The sequence below is a fragment of the Euprymna scolopes genome, chromosome 17 (genome assembly GCF_053919585.1).
Source record: "Euprymna scolopes isolate OS-2025 chromosome 17, ASM5391958v1, whole genome shotgun sequence".
Taxonomy (NCBI): Eukaryota; Metazoa; Mollusca; class Cephalopoda; order Sepiida; family Sepiolidae; genus Euprymna; species Euprymna scolopes.
Genome location: NC_136498.1, coordinates 15,313 through 32,093, shown reverse-complemented (window position 1 = coordinate 32,093; position 16,781 = coordinate 15,313).

Below are 16,781 nucleotides of genomic sequence, written 5' to 3'. Positions count from 1 at the left end.
TTGAGCAGCAAGATGTCTGTTTACATTACACTTGAACTTCTGTATGTAGTCGGGGAAGCAGGAACTCGGAAGGAATTCCAAAGTCTTGCCTTGCAGTTCTGGGATAGAAACTATTAGAGTAGAAGGCTTTCTTATATATGAGGGTCTCCACTGTGTAGGGGTGAGATTTTGCTGCTTGTCGAGTATATTTACGTCGAGGGAGGGGGCAATGGCTTGTAGTTCGTTGAAGCATCTATCATTAGAATACTTGTAAAACAGGCAGACAGATGCAACATTTAATTGATGGGACAGAATTTGAAGCCTAGGGACCTGTTAGGTTGTTGAATCTCTTTTGAACCCTGTCAAAGAGTGAGAGACTAGTAGCAGATGCACCAGTCCAAATGCGACAACAAAACTCTATGCATGGGCGAATTGTAGTGTTATAGAGGTAAGGATACTTTCAAGCATAAGTAACTTTCTAGCATGGTATAGAGAGCCCACCTTCCTTGCAGCAACTGCAGCAACTGTGGCGGCAGTGCTCTCGATGTTGTTGGAACTCTTCCTGTGATTGTCTCCCCTTTATTGTAAAAATCCAGCAATGCCCTTTTTTGCCCCATATAAAATTTTCTTCTATCCGTCCACACGTGTTTATATTTCCTCCTTCGAATCTTAACCCATTTCCTATCTAAAATGCACCACTCAATAGGTTATGATACCCAGCTACTTGGAGGACTATGTAACAACAGTTCAAGACGAGAGCAGTCACACACTAATCAACGTTGATTACTGCCACAAAGCCGCACCCTATAAAGAAGATACAACCTCCCCAGCGACACAAAGCAATGCAGGAGGAAATCAATTCCCTAAAAGAAAATGACGTGTATGAACTAATATCTTTACCTAAAGGTAAAACAACAATCAGTGGCAGATGGGTATACAAAATTAAAGAAAACCCTGACGGAAGTCCAAAATGCAAAGCAAGATTTGTCACAAGGAGCTATAATCAAACCAAAGGAGTAGATTATACAAAGACTTTCTCACCGATAGCCGACATCACATCAATCCACATATTAATGCAAATGGCTACCCAATACAATCTCATCGTACATCAAATGGACACAAAAACAACATATATTCATGCCCCTATCGACCATGAAATTTACATGGAGCAACCAGAAGGATTTGAAGTAAAATGGAAAACAGGCAAGAAACCAGTCTGTATGTTAAACAAATCCCTATACGGCCTAAAACAATCAGACAGAAACTGGAACCAAACCCTACATAATTGGCTCACCAAAAATGGCTTTACTCAGAATAAAGTGGATCATTGCGTCTACATATGACACAGCAGTAAAGAATGAGTCATTATCATCTCATGGGTCGATGATTTAATAATTGCAGCTCATAATAATAATTGACTAATCACTACCAAGCAGATGCTGATGTCCGAATTTGAGACGAAAGACCTCGGAAAACTCCGGCATTTCCTAGGAGTAGATTTCAACATAACCGAAAAATACATATTAATGAGCCAGGAATGGTATATGACAAAAATACTGTTGCATGAACAGCAACAGGTGTTACACCGTTTGGAGTAACGCCCCTTGAAGCTGACCAGTGTAAGAAGAGTACTAAATAAAGGTGGTTGCCGAGTAAACACAACGACTGGTTTTATGTTATATTTTATCTGTGGGCATCCTCACACATGAAACATGGTGATAGCGGTGGGATGTACAATAAAGAGGAGAAAAAACAAAACGGTGGAGAGGTAGCAGAAAAAGAAAAAAAAACAGATAAGTAACGTTTAATTTTTCGGTGTGAAAATTACGACGCCACAAGGTGGTGAAAAAAAAATGTCGGAAGGAGACATGAGTGCAATAAACAGACCGGCAGCTGGCATAAGACCACCACCACCCCTTTGTATGGAGAAGAATTTGACAGAGAATCGGAAGCTATTTAAGCTGAAATGGCATAATTATGCTATTATTATATATCTGACAACCCAGTCGATACAATATCAAACTGCACTTTTGCTTCATACGTTAGGGGATGATGCTTTGAAAGTGTACTACGAGTTTCACTTTTCAACGCCTGAAGATGAAAGAACGCCTACGGAAATTATTCAGGCGTTTGATAAATATGCTATAGGGGAAACAAATTAAACTTACGAGCATTATGTTTTTCACACGAGAAAGCAAGGAGAAATGGAGACCGTGGAATCTTTTATTACGGCACTTCGGACGTTAGTAAAAACGCGCAATTTTTGTGACAATTGCGTTTCCTCAGTACTCAGAGATCAAGTAGTGCTGGGAATACGTAACCCTCAGACACAAGCTGAGTTACTTAAAATAAGACAGCTGGATTTACAAAGATGTATATGTAATGTACGTAGGTACACAGAGGACGATAACAGGGGGAACACCGGCAAATGGGCGGTGCAGAAAGAGACAGCATGTAGATACTTGCAGCCGGCTCTCGGCTGAATAAAGTCTTAAAACAAACTCGGCATTTGCGTTCTCAGTGAGAAACACCACGTGGCGACGAGGATGAGATCATTTCTCATAAAGGGGAAAGTTATTTAAACTTTTTCTCCGAAAAACATCGCGTTTAATAGAAATTAAATAGCGACATATTTCTACCTGCACACATGCATTTTAAAACCATGATGTCTTATGGTAAAATCGACGAATTCTCGCCGAGTGGAGGTGATTGCGACACATACTTAGAAAGATTGGAGTATTATTTCGAGACTAACGGAATACAAGATCCAGGAAAGAAAAAGGCCGTCCTTCTTTCTGTTTGTGGTAGTGAAACATTTTCTCTGCTGAAGAATCTCGTTACGCCGCACAGCTTAAGAGACAAAAGTTATGAGGAATTCTCACTCTCGTTAAAAGAGCACTGCAACCCAACACCATCCGTAATTGTTGAGCAATTCAACTTTTACATGTGCCGCCAACAACCAGGTCAGTCCATTTCGGATTTTATTGCTCATTTAAAAAAAAATGACAAAGTTTTGTGAGTTTGGAAATACGATAGAAGAGATGTTGAGAGATTTGCTCGTCGTTGGATTGATGGATGACCGAATCCGTCGGCGACTGCTTTCCGAGAGGAAACTAACATTTCCTTATGCCTGACAGATAGCTCTTGCCATGGAAAGTGCAGACAGGAATGTTAATGACATGGCAGCCTGTTCAACGTCCAATTTTACAATACAGACGAAAGTCAACCAGGTAGAACGGCCTACTCCACTACGGAGACAAAAACAAAGACCATGTTTCCGATGTAACGGAAAACATTACCCCGACTCCTGTCGTTTCAAAGAGGCAATGTGTAATTTTTGTCACAAAACCGGTCACATTTCGCCAGCCTGTTTGACCCAGAAGTACAACGACAGAGCTGGTGTAGAAAATGTGTAAGGAAAGTCCTTTAAAATTACTGCGCCCTCTGTAGATGTCTAAGGAAAATCCTTTAAAAGTACTACGCCCTCTGTAGATGTGTAATGTTGCAGCAACGTAAAGCAATTCAATAACCAGTAAACACCGGTTCTGCACGGAATCCAACTAGCAAGGTACCTAGACGGACGCGAATGGTTACTCAGAACGGACCCAAAAATAGGTTACTCAGAACGGTCCCAACAACGGTAAGATATGCTCACACCCACACGGCATGAGAAGCAACAGCAACACAATTCCCGACCAAGTCAATCATCGCTCTCCCAACGTCTTTCAATCACCTGCTTTTATGGTCGTTGCAGGCCGGCTAAATTTGCATATTGCGAGAATTCATATGTCTTTGCGAGATATCATCCTTTACAAAAGACGGCGGCCGCCATCTTGATCTTTCTTTCTCTATTTTCGGTCGGCAACGCCGAGCCGGCCCTGAGGTAAGTCTTTCCTTTTCGTCCGTCTCTCTTACGCACCCACACAACACACAAACACGCGGGCGCTTGTCTCCTGGATGCACATTACAGCTGGAAATTGTAAAACCCACAAGGTCACCAGTGAAGAACCAGTAGACGAAGATACAGGCAGCGACTGCATCTCGGTGTATAGGCTGTTTAACCTGCCAGCTAATAGCAAAACCGAGCCCCTGATGGTGTTGGTGGGCATAAATGGTCGTAGTGTCGAGATGAAGATCGACACCGGAGCTGCTGTTTCATTGATCAGCTGCAATGCATTTGAAAAACTATGGTGTGAACCTGATAAGCCGGTACTTAAGCCTATGTCACAGAAACTAGCAATCTACACGGGAGAAAGTATCACGCCGTGTGGTACGTGTCAAGTGTCGGTACTATGATGGCCGACAGTTTCGTCTGCCATTAGTGAGTGTTCCTGGTTCTGGCCCTGCACTTCTTGGTAGAAACTGGTTACAAGTAGTGCAACTCAGCTGGAAATGCATCCATCAGCTGAAAGCAGTAAATGTTACACCTGCAATTGAAGACATTATTGCAAAATACCCCGATGTTTTCAAGGATGAATTGAGCGCACTGATGGGTTTCACAGCAAAATTTAGTGTTGACTCGAATTGACCCAGGATTGATGATTTGTATGCAAAATTGGTGCAGGGAAAGAAATTCACCAAGCTTGACTTCAGATCAGCGTTCCTGCAGGTTCCGTTAGAGGAAAACTCAAAGCAGTACCTTACAATCAATACACCACGGGGTCTCTACAGGTTCAACCGCCTCAGTTTTGGAGTAAAATCAGCTCCTGGTATCTATCAACGCTGTATGGACAATTTGTTGGCAAATGAACCACATGTCATATGCTATCAGGACGACATACTAATTACAGGATCATCAGACGCAGAACACTTGAGCACCCTTGACCAAGTGTTAGGGAAACTCTCAGAATCTAGTCTCCGCGTTCGTCTGGACAAGTGCAAGTTCATGGCACCCTCCGTAACCTACTTAGGTCATTGGATTGACTCCGAAGGCCTTCACCCTACAGCAGAAAAGATCCTTGCCATCCGGGATGCACCAGCCCCACGCAATGTGACCGAACTTAAGGCTTTCTTGGGCTTGTTCCAGTTCTACGCTAGGTACGTCCCCAACGTCGCAGATAAGTTGGGCCCCCTCTATTATCTACTGCGGAAAGGTGTCTCTTGGACGTGGGGCACCCTCCAATTAACAGCTTTTCAGCGAGCCAAAGATGCATTGCAGACCACAAATGTCCTGGTTCACTATGACCCGAAGAAGGAACTGGTACTGACCTGTGACGCCAGTCAATATGGTGTCGGAGCTGTTTTGTTGCACATCTTTGCCGACGGTTCAGAGAAACCTGTTGCTTTTGCTTCGAGAACAATATCACCGGCTGAGAAAAATTATAGTCAGTTGGACAAGGAGGGACTGAGTATTATCTTTGGGGTTAAAAAGTTTCATCACTACTTATTTGGACGTGTATTCCGTATCATTACGGATCATAAGCCACTTATCAGCCTCTTTAGCCCAACAAAACCAACATTGGACACCCTGCCACCAAGTAGAATACGTTGGTCACTGTTGATGAGTGCTTACGATTACACGATAGAATATATGCCTGGTTTACACATCGTCACTGCCGACGCAATGAGTCGTCTCCCCCTGCAGGAAGCGTTAGATGTCCCAATACCAGGCTGCATTATACATCTCATGGATCACCTGGACAATTCCATCGTTGACTCGACTGACATTTGTGCTCATACACGCAAAGACCCCATCCTCTCTAAGGTTGTTCAAGCCACACAACATGGAGGGTGCAATCTCCCACATGATGCTCCGTATTTACCATTTCACGCTCGTAAAAACGAACTAAGTGTTGAAAGGGCGTGCCTGCTGTGGGGTTCACGAGTAGTAATTCCCCACCATCTCAGGCACAGAGTGTTGGACGAGCTTCACCAATGGCACCCTGGCATAGTCAAGATGAAGGCCCTCGCCCGGACCTATGTATGGTGGCCTGGGATAGATGCTGACATCGAAAAAAAGGTGAAAAACTGTTACCCTTGTCAGTGCTCCAGAAGCCTACCTGCTAAGGCACCACTACACCCCTGGGAATGGCCAGCTGAACCTTGGCAGCGGGTTCACGTTGATTATGCCGATTACAATGGCCAATACCTGCTTGTCATTACGGATGCACACTCAAAATGGGTTGATGTCTATACCACAAGTGCAGCTACTTCAGCCACTACAATTGAAAGGTTGAGGCGCTGTTTTGCTACTTATGGTCTCCCACACATTGTTGTCAGTGATAATGGCCCATGCTTCACCAGTTCAGAATTTGCAGAGTTCATGAAACGGAATGGTATCAGACACAAATTTGTCAGTCCACATCATCAGGCATCAAATGGTCTAGCCGAACGCTCAATTGGGCTGGTTAAGAACGGTATTAAAAAAATGTCGGGAGGAACTCTGGAAACAAAGATATCCTGTTTTCTGCTGACATACCGGACAACACCTCACACAACAACGGGATCTACCCCGGCAGAGTTGTTGATGAAGCGAAGATTGAGCACCAATCTTGATCGTATGAAGCCCGCCACCTCAAGTGTTGTATATAACAACCAAGAATGTCAAAAGTTTCCCTATGACAAATCTGCCCAGATGCGTTCATTTGATGAAGACCAAGCAGTATTTGCACAGAACTTTGGTTCCGGACCCATGTGGTTGGCTGGTCACATTCTGGAAAGAGTATCTCCTTTATCCTTTCTAATCAGATTGAAGGATGGCCAGTTGGTTCGTCGTCATCAGGATCACATCAGGTCTCGCCGTTGTATCACCGAGCCAGCACCTCAATCCCCAAGTGAAAACAATCCAGAACGCATTTTCACGGAACTAAATATGCCTCCAGATATGGCAACAGAAAATAACACACATCCACAGACTCCATTGACACATGAGAATTCGCCCGATCATGAGCAGCCAGATAGAGAAGTGAGTGAGCATACCCCACTAGCCCTGCCACGACGATCGGGCCGTACAATAAGACCACCGAATCGTTTTAGTCCGGATTGACTAAAGATTGAACAATTACCTTTTATTTTTTTTTAACTTTAAAAAAAAAAAGGGGGGGATTTCAATGGTCACATACTGAGGCAGAATAATCCTCGACCACAAAAGGGTCACAAGGGCAGTCTATCCTGACCTTTTTCCATGATAAATGGACCTTTCTTTTTTTTGGGGGGGGGAGATGTAATGTACGTAGGTACACAGGGGACGATAAAAGGGAAGATGTTGCATGAACAGCAACAGGTGTTACACCGTTTGGAGTAACGCCCCTTGGAGGTGACCGGTGTAAGAAGAGTACTAAATAAAGATGGTTGCCGAGTAAACACAACGACTAGTTTTATGTTATATTTTATCCGTGGGCATCCTCACACATGAAACAAATACTGGAACGGTTCGACATGCTCGACTGTAAGCCTAGGACAACACCACGTGAGCAGAAGTTGGATTTAATCGACAATAACTCCAACGACATGATCAACCCAAGAAAATACTGTGAAGTTGTCGGTAGCTTAATTTATTTGATGATCTGTACGCAACCAGATATAAGTTATATTGTCGGAAAATTATCCCAGTATTTATCCAAGCCGTACGAATAACACTGAACCGCAGCCAAGCATGTACTGAGATACATAAAAGGCACTGTACGATATCAATTATGCCATACAAAAACAAACGACCAACTCCAGCTAACTGCGTACAGTGACGCCGGCTGGGCGTCAGATCAATGCGACAGACCCAGTACATCTGGGTACTCCTTCAGTTTGACAAAAAACGGCCCACCCATTTTATGGAAATCACAAGACAACCCATGGTAGCATGATCCACATGTTAAGCCGAGTATGTGGCATTATCAAAGACCACTCAAGAAGGTATGTATCTCCCACAACTACTCACAGAAATGGACCCATGCAAAAAAATAGCACCGGTCCAAAGGATCGCGAACTATTAAAAAATGCCCGACTCACAAGCGAGCAAAAAGAAATATTCAAAAATATATTCATGGTGTTTGAAACCCATATGATTCAAAAACCATACAAATGGGTCGAATTTTCATCAATGCGGCAGAACGAAAACACGGTGGACGAGTACGACTACCTTGTCAGACTGAAAACTAAAGCCGACAGATGCGACTTCGGTAACAACAAAGACGAGCGCAGCCTGGAACAAATAATAAAAGGGCTTAGGAGTGCTGACGAAAGAAGAAACCTGATAGCTAAATCAGAATTGACTCTCAAATCAGCCATAAAAAGCCTCAGGGCGTACGAAGCCACCACAAAAAAACAATTCGCGGTACAAAGATGCCAACAAAGGGAAACACGAAGAATACCAGGAGGTATTTCTAAAAAAACAAACCCAGCTGCACGAGATGTGAAAAGATTCATAGAAAAAGAAAGAAGAATGTTATGCCTTCAACAAAACATGAAGGAGATGTAACGGGTTACACCACTTTGAACAGTACTGTTTAACGAACCTACAAGGTCGGAAGAACAAAAAAAAAAAAAAAAAAAAATACTCCCAAATAAAGACAGGAGAATAGCTCATACAGAGCCAGGAAACAAACTTACCCAAAATGGATTTAACAAGCAACAAAGCTACATAAAGAAAAAAATAAACTTAGCAACCAAAGAAGGCGACGAGTCTGACCAAGACGACGGTGACATATACTTATACACAGCAAATGCAGACAACGACAAACGCAAATAAATTTTTGCCAATATAGACTGCAAAGACGCAGAAAATAAAAGACATAAAATACGAATGAAAGGCGACACAGGGGCAAACGGAAATATCATACCCGTCAGAATCTATAATAAAATATACCCACAAAATGGCTACCGGAAACCGGACAAAATAAAAAAAATGGACGAAGGGAGATAACCCCTACCCACCCAAAACAAGAGTTATCTACCTTGTGGGCCCTATTGGGACAAAAATGGTTCTATAATACTAAAAATAAGACACAAGGATTCAGCAAACATCAAAGCTAAATTTTTTATATGTGACAGTGACACCACAATACTGGGTCTAAGACCATGCATACGATTTGGCCTAGTAACTGTTAACTGCAGCATCACTAAAGTGCACACTCTAAAACAAATGCAGACCATCGAAGACGAAGACCTAGCAAAAGAATACCCGGATAGATTTCAAAGGACAGGGAAATGTCCAGGCCTTCAAAAAATATATCTTGATGAAGATGCAATGCCAGTGGCCCAACCACCCAGAAAATTCCAAATTCACCTCAGGGAAGAACTTAAACAAGAACTAGAAAAAATGGAAGACTTGGGGGTGATTGAAAAAGTAAAGGAACCAACGGACTGGGTGAATGCAATTGCATGCAGCCGAAAAAAAAATGGTGCCCTACGTATATGCCTAGACCCAAAACCACTAAACAAATACATCAAAAGAATGCACCACAAACCCCAATCCTGGAAGAAATCTCCCACAAACTAGCTGGTGCAAAGCATTTTACAAAACTAGATGCTAAACATGGATACTGGGCTATACACCTAGATGAAGAATCGAGTCTGCTCACTTGTTTCAACACTCCGTTTGGCAGATATAAATATTTGAGATGTCCGTTTGGTCTCAAGGTATCTCAGGACATATTCCAGTAAAAAATGGACTAGATACTTGAAAACTGCGACGGAGCCATCGGAATATCGGACGACGTATGCATATACAGGAAAACAGTGGAAGAGCACGATAGAAGATTCAGGAAGACAATGGATACAGCCCAAAGGTACAGCCTCGTCTTCAACAAAGAAAAATGCAAAATAGGCCAAAAACAAATAAAATTCTATGACCTCATTTGGGACGAAAACGGCTCACATCCAGACTCAGAAAAATGTGACAAAATTAAGGCAAAGCCTACACCCTTAAATCGCGAAGACCTACAACAATTTCTAGGTATGATACAATGCCTAAGTCCATTCATACCGGAACTCATCTTTAAAACAGCACTGCTGAGAACGCTACTAAAAAAGATACAGAATTTCAGTGGAATGGAACACACAGTAAAACCTTTCAAATCCTAAAAGATCAAATCCACGAAAAACATTGCTTAGCTTATTTTGACCCTAATGCAGAAACAGTCATACAAGTCGATTCAAGCATGTTAGGACTAGGAGCGGCACTCATAAACAACAACAAAGTCATTGCCTTTGCTAGCAAAAGATTAACCGAGACTGAATCCCACTACGCTAACATAGAAAGAGAGTTGCTAGCAGGAGTGTTTGGATGCGAAAGATTCCACACCTATATATATGGAAAAAACATACAGGTTGAATCCGATCATAAAGCCTTAGAAAATATTCAAAACAAGAACATTTCACAAGCATCCTCCTCCCGACTTCAAAGGATGCTACTAAGGTTGCAACCATACGACGCGCAAATCAAATACAAGCCTGGAAAGGAAATGTGCATACCGGATTACTTATCAAGGACCCAACCTACTTCAGGCAAGGAAATCGAGCTGGATCTAACAGTACACACCATAAACATGACAGCTCAGAAACAAATAGAATTGCAAGACGTAACCGAGGAAGACGAAGAACTAAGAATTCTCAAACAGGTAATATTGAGTGGATGGCCAGATGACATAAAGAATACACCAAAAATAATTAGAAACTACTGGTCATTAAAAGATTGCTTATCGGCACAGGATGGAATGATCACAAAGGGACAGTCTATAGTCATACCAAAAAGTATGCAACATACAATACTACAAAGAATTCACGATGCACACCAAGGCATCGAGAAATGTCAACTGAGGGCAAAAAACAGTGTATTCTAGAGAGGAATGCACAAGGATATAGAAACACTAGTGAGGACGTGTGAGATCTGCAGAGAGCATCAGAGAAAGAACTCTAAGGAAACAATGACCATCAAGGAACACCCAACGTGACCGTTTCAGATCGTTGCAGTTAACATTTTTGAATTTAATGGTTAACAGTTCCTACTGATTGCCGATCAATATAGCAAAATGGCATTCATTAAAACACTAAAAAGCATAACTAGCACCAGTTGTATCGAATACTTCAAAGCAATCTTTGCCGTTCATGGCATACCTGAAAAGCTATACACGAATAATGCCAGGTACTTTGTATCCAATGAATTCCATAACATTGCCACAGAATGAGAATTCACTCACGCCACATCAAGCCTCAGGTACCCACAATCAAATGAATTTATAGAACGCATGGTCCAAACCGTAAAGAGAACATTTACGAAAGCCAAACAATCAAAATTGGATTGTCAAATGGCTCTTCTATGCCTCAGAACAACCCCACTTGACAGCCATCTGCCGTCCCCGGCAGAAATCCTATACAATAGGAAAGTAAGATCAAGACTCCCAGCCCTGTTAAACACGGATACTCCAAAAGATAATGAGATCAAGGAACGATTGTGGGTCAAAAGCAAAATCAACAACGACGCTACAACAAGAGTGCAAAAGACCCCCCGGAATTGATTGTTGGTAGTAAAGTGTCTGTCATACAGGAAAACGACACCTGGCAACCGGCGACAGTGGTCGAGAAATGCCACGAACCACGCAGCTACGTCGTCAAAATGCACCATGACGGAAGATTGCTAAGACGCAACAGATGACACCTACAAGAGCTACATAATCCCCGGAGACAAACCATGTGTAACCCACCCACGCAACAGAACAGTTAGGATAATATAACACCACCATCCGAACAGCACCCTGACACATTGGAGGCCAGAGCTCCATCTAACATCAACGATGGATACATCCCATCAGACAACCCAAGTCAACCAATTGAATCGAACCAAGAGCCAGAAATAACAACCCAGGGCCGACCCAAAAGAACATGGTGAGCCCCCCAGAAATACAAGGACTTTATACTATTCAAATAGACAATAAATGAGATATATATATATATATATATATATATATATATATATATATATATATATATATATATATATATGTGGTAATAAACACCTTTTCTCAACGAAGAGGGAAGCTATCAAAATCAAGAGGCGGGGTAAGATAAGCAAAGGTACCCTCCTCCTGCAGGACAACGCTCCGGTCCACAACTCGCATGTCGCCAGATCAAAAGCACGGGCGTGTGGTTGTGAAATCCTCCTCCATCCTCCCTACTCTCCTGACCTTGCACCCTCTGACCTTCACCTCTTCCCAGCCATGAAGTTGTTTTTTGAAAAGAAAGCGTTTCCCAGATGATGGAGCCTTGATTTCTGAAGTCACGTCGTGGTTGGAGGACCAACCTGGGGTGTTCTACAAAAACGGTCTCCAGAGCTGCATCAAACGATGGGAGAAATGCATAACTCTGTGTGGTTCCTATGTAGAGAAAGACTAATAACTGTGCCAAGTGTCGTTGCTCTACTGCTATGGGAAATGAGTCAAGGGCATTACTTATTGCACGCCCCTTCTATATTCAAAAGCAACTTTATTTGTCATCTTCGTTAGTAGCGTGTACAAGACAGAAATGGGTTAGTAGGAGAGTTCAGTGTTTGTGCGTGCTTGTATTTGTTGTAGTAGTGAAGAGAGTTCCTGATTTGGAGACACAGATTAGATATCCAACAAGCCTGTTGAAAGAGAGAGACAAGTGTTTAATGTATTTATATGTGTAGGAGCATGCGTCCGACGGTAGAGATGAGACAAAAGGTTAGTGTCTCATGGTAGAAAAGAGTACATGTTTGAAGTGCACATGGAAACAAGTTTTGACGATAGCCATGTCGGCTTGTTGTACTGACGTTAGGCCTGGGGCCAAAGGCTTTGGTGAAGTCTGCTGCCAGCGAAAGCCAGGGAGAAAGAGAAAGAAGGGTTTCTGATTTCGTCTTTTATGTTCTCGGTCACATGATTGAGAGCTGACTTGTGATTGGACAAGCGAGGTAGAAAATGGATTTCAAATCTAGGGCCGCAATAATTATCTCCTGCTACTGTGCTTGTCGCAAGTTCGTCTGCTACAAAAACAAGACGGTTGATATAGTCAAGGAGTCGTGATATGACCTGCATTTTTATTTTTGGTGAACCTGCCCTGAACTAAAGGGCTTGTATATCTTAAACTCTGTTGACTGGAAAGTTCTCTAAGGGGAGGTAACGGATAATACTATCAACCCCCTTCTTTCAATGATTAGAGGAAAAGATAAGAATTTTTTTTATGAAACTATAAGACAAAATAAAAAAGTTTAAGTGTTAAGACATGTTGAACAAAGATGGAGGCAGCAAATCAAATAGGCTAAGAATGAATGCAGTCACGATTTCAAGTTTTAAGTAATTCCTAGTAACAAAAATGGCGGTGAAGAATCAATGCAGTCCTGATTTTGAGTGTTAAGTAATTCCTAATAACAAAAAATGGCGGTGAATTATCAACGCAGTTCCAATCTTGAGTTGTTTCGAGACAGAGACGACGACGAACTGGTTGAATCAAAAATTCGATATTTTTTATAACTTTTGAACCTCCTGATTGGTTGATTGTTACAGCTGTGGTTATAAAAACGATCGTCAAAATCATCGGAGTCATGCCCTCATTATGAGTCAAAAACATTTTACCCCCCCCCCTTGATATAATGAAAAAGTCCTTTCGAATTCAATTTGGTTTGACTTGAGAAAAGATAAAAACATTTTACCCCCCCCCCTTTTTGATATAATGAAAAAGTCTTTTCGAATTCAATTTGGTTTGACTTGAGAAAAGAAAAATAAATAAATAAACAAATAAAATAACATTTTTTTTTAACAAAAACGGGAAACATTCTGTTAGGTCTTAGTTGGTTAATTTGGTTAGTAAGACAAAAATGATCGCAGTTTAACGTCGTGCCTGGGACAATTTACAATCTTTTTATTATTAGATAATCATTTTTACCCTTTTGTGTGGTTTCGGCTTGTCATTTTGGGTTTCTGAAAATAGATTTATTCGTGATTAAATTCCAAAAGGTTCGACTATAAAATGTTTTAATTTATCTTTTTTATAGGTTTAGTGAAAATGTTGGCTATATTATTCTCAGATTACATAATTAAGAGTAATAGATTTTTTACTTATTTCATCCCTTATGAAATGATATCTGATATCAATATGCTTCGACGTTTGATGAATTATGGAATTATTTGCTACTACTCTGGTTGTCACAATGAATTACTATTGCTTTTTTTACTTAGATCTAGTTTTAAAATAGATTTTAGAAGGGTGCTTAGAAAAATTGACCGCTGTCTGTGCCAAATTCGTAAGTGCCACAAACTCTGCTTCACATATAGAAAGGGCAACAATTTGTTGTTTTTTAGTTTTCCAGGAGATCATAGGTCCAGTCTTTGACAGTCTAAAACAGTATCCCGTTGTACCTTTTCTATCACCAGAGTTACCCTAATCTGAATCTGAAAATCCTTCTAAATTTAGAGGATATGTCAACTTTTTTAATATTTGTAGCAGAAACAAATGGAACTTTTTTCTTTAAACGGATCAATGCCTCTCCCCTGTGCTATTTGTCCACTTACCGACCAATCAGGTGTACGGCGCATTGATTCTTCCTATCCATTAAGTAATTCGGCCAGCATCCGGTTTGAGGAATAAGAACTCGTCCTTACTGAGAGAGACACCAAACGGAACGGACCCTCTTTTCTTCGCTCTCTCCACCTCGGTGTTATTTCTAATTGTATCGACGATTCACTGGGATAACTACCACGATAGCACCAGGTGGCCGGAGTCCAGCTTTTGACAAGGAACATATCACATTCTCCTTAATAAACCTTTTCTGTGTTACCTTTTATGGCGTTGTTGCGTTCGTCATTTCAGAAGCTTGTATTGAATTATTTATTTTATTAGGTTGTGCCCTAAAAGCATTATAAACCCTAAAATGGTGACCCCCTCGTGATATACAAGCAATTCTGAATGGCGAGCCTCTTTCTTCATTTTTTGCAAAATCCGTCACAGCACAGAAAAACCAGCGAGCTAAAATTAGGCCCCAAAAAGCAAACTTTTCAACAGAGAAAAACAACAAGTGAACTAACTACTACTAACAAGTAACTCAACAAGCAACAATGGCATTGAAACCCCCTTTTTCCTCTTCGCGCTAACGGACCTCGTTTTTCCAGAACTCTTTTCCTTTACAGACAACCGGCACATCTCCCCGTTATTTGACTAAAGACAATCAACGTTGGGTATACAGACGGCGAGGAAAAAGAGAATTTCTCTGGCAGCAGACGAACAACAATGACAAAACCCCTCGTCAGATCTGGAAAAGAAAGATAAATAAACACGGAGCTGTCGACTTTGTTTCATTATCTTTACGTGCGGATTCCCATTAATGAAAACAACACAACGCGTACACTTGGTTTACTGGCATCTTCTTTTATTCTCGCACCATTATTCACAATACAGGTCTGTCGCTGCCAAGGGACGTTACTCTAGCGGTGTAATCTGAGATTAGTTCCTCATGCAACATCTTTCCCCTTTTAAGAACAACAACAAAGAAAGAAGCCCCACTAACAAAAACACAAAATAACTAAAATACAAAAACAAAACAATGCTTTGTCCTTGTGACCTAGGCTTTCACTGGGCTGACTACCCTCTGGCCTAACAGGGATTATTCTGCCCTTTTCCCTTGGACTCAATTAGTTCGTATAGTCTTTGAATCTAGCTGGATTCCTTACTAGTCTCCCTGAACGTGTCATCCTCATTCCTTCAGTATTTTGGTTTGCTGGGGATGGTGTCGCCAGCCTCATTCCTTCTCTTTGCGAATTACAAACCCCTTCTGCACTTGGCAGTTCAGTTATTGGTGCCTCCTCGCTAGGCCTTTGGTATGACTGAGGGATCAATGATGGTGATGGGAGTGCCTCTGCTGTTTTTTTTTAATCCACCCTATTACGTCGGAGCAACTCCCCATCAGCTTTGACATGGTATGACCTCTCATCCAGTCTCTGCCACACAACTGCTTTCTTCCACTCTCGTTGACCTTTTGTGTGTGGTTTAATACGTACCACATCTCCATGTTGCACTGGCTGAAGTGGTTTCACTTTCCGGTTGAAATAATACTTTTGCTTTCTGCTGTCCCACTTAACTGTTTTTCTTAGATTTTTGTGTAGCTCTGGTTTGAGTAGGTCCTCTCTGGTTGGAAGAAGTGTCTTTGTTCTTCTTGACATTAGCTTCTGCGCAGGTGATAAGTGACCATTGGCTGGCGTATTCCTGTGATTCAGTATCGCTAGGTATGGATCAGCCTTATCTTCCATTGATTTCCGGAAAAGATTCTTTGCCATCTTTACAGCAGATTCTACTTTTCCATTTGCTTTGCTATTGTAAGGACTGACAAATGTATGTGCAAAACACCACTTTCTTCCAAAGGTGGAGAATTCTTGACTACTAAACTGTGGTCCATTATCAGTGACCACCTGATCTGGTATCCCATGCCGTGCAAAATGGTGCTTAAGCTTAGTGATCACCGTTCTAGCTTGTGTAGTCGGGAGATGGTCAATTTCCCAGAAATTACTCATATAATCAACGGTGCAGAGATAGTCCCTATCTGCAAAGCTAAAAAGATCTACTCCTACTTTTGCCCAGGGTCTCTCCGGAATTTCAAGAATCATTAACGGCTCTGCAGGATTGGCTACCTCATATTTCCTGCACGTTGGGAATTTTGAGACAAAGTCTCTGATGTCACTATTGATATTTGGCCAGTACAAGCATTCTCTTGCTCTTCTGCAGCATCCTCCGAGCTCTAGGTGTGTGGAATGCAATTTTTCTTTTAACACTGCTCGCTGTGTTGTTGGTACTACTACTCGGTTTCCTCTGAATATTAATCCACCTTGTACCGTCATTTCATTTCGCATGCTGAAATAGGGTCTCAT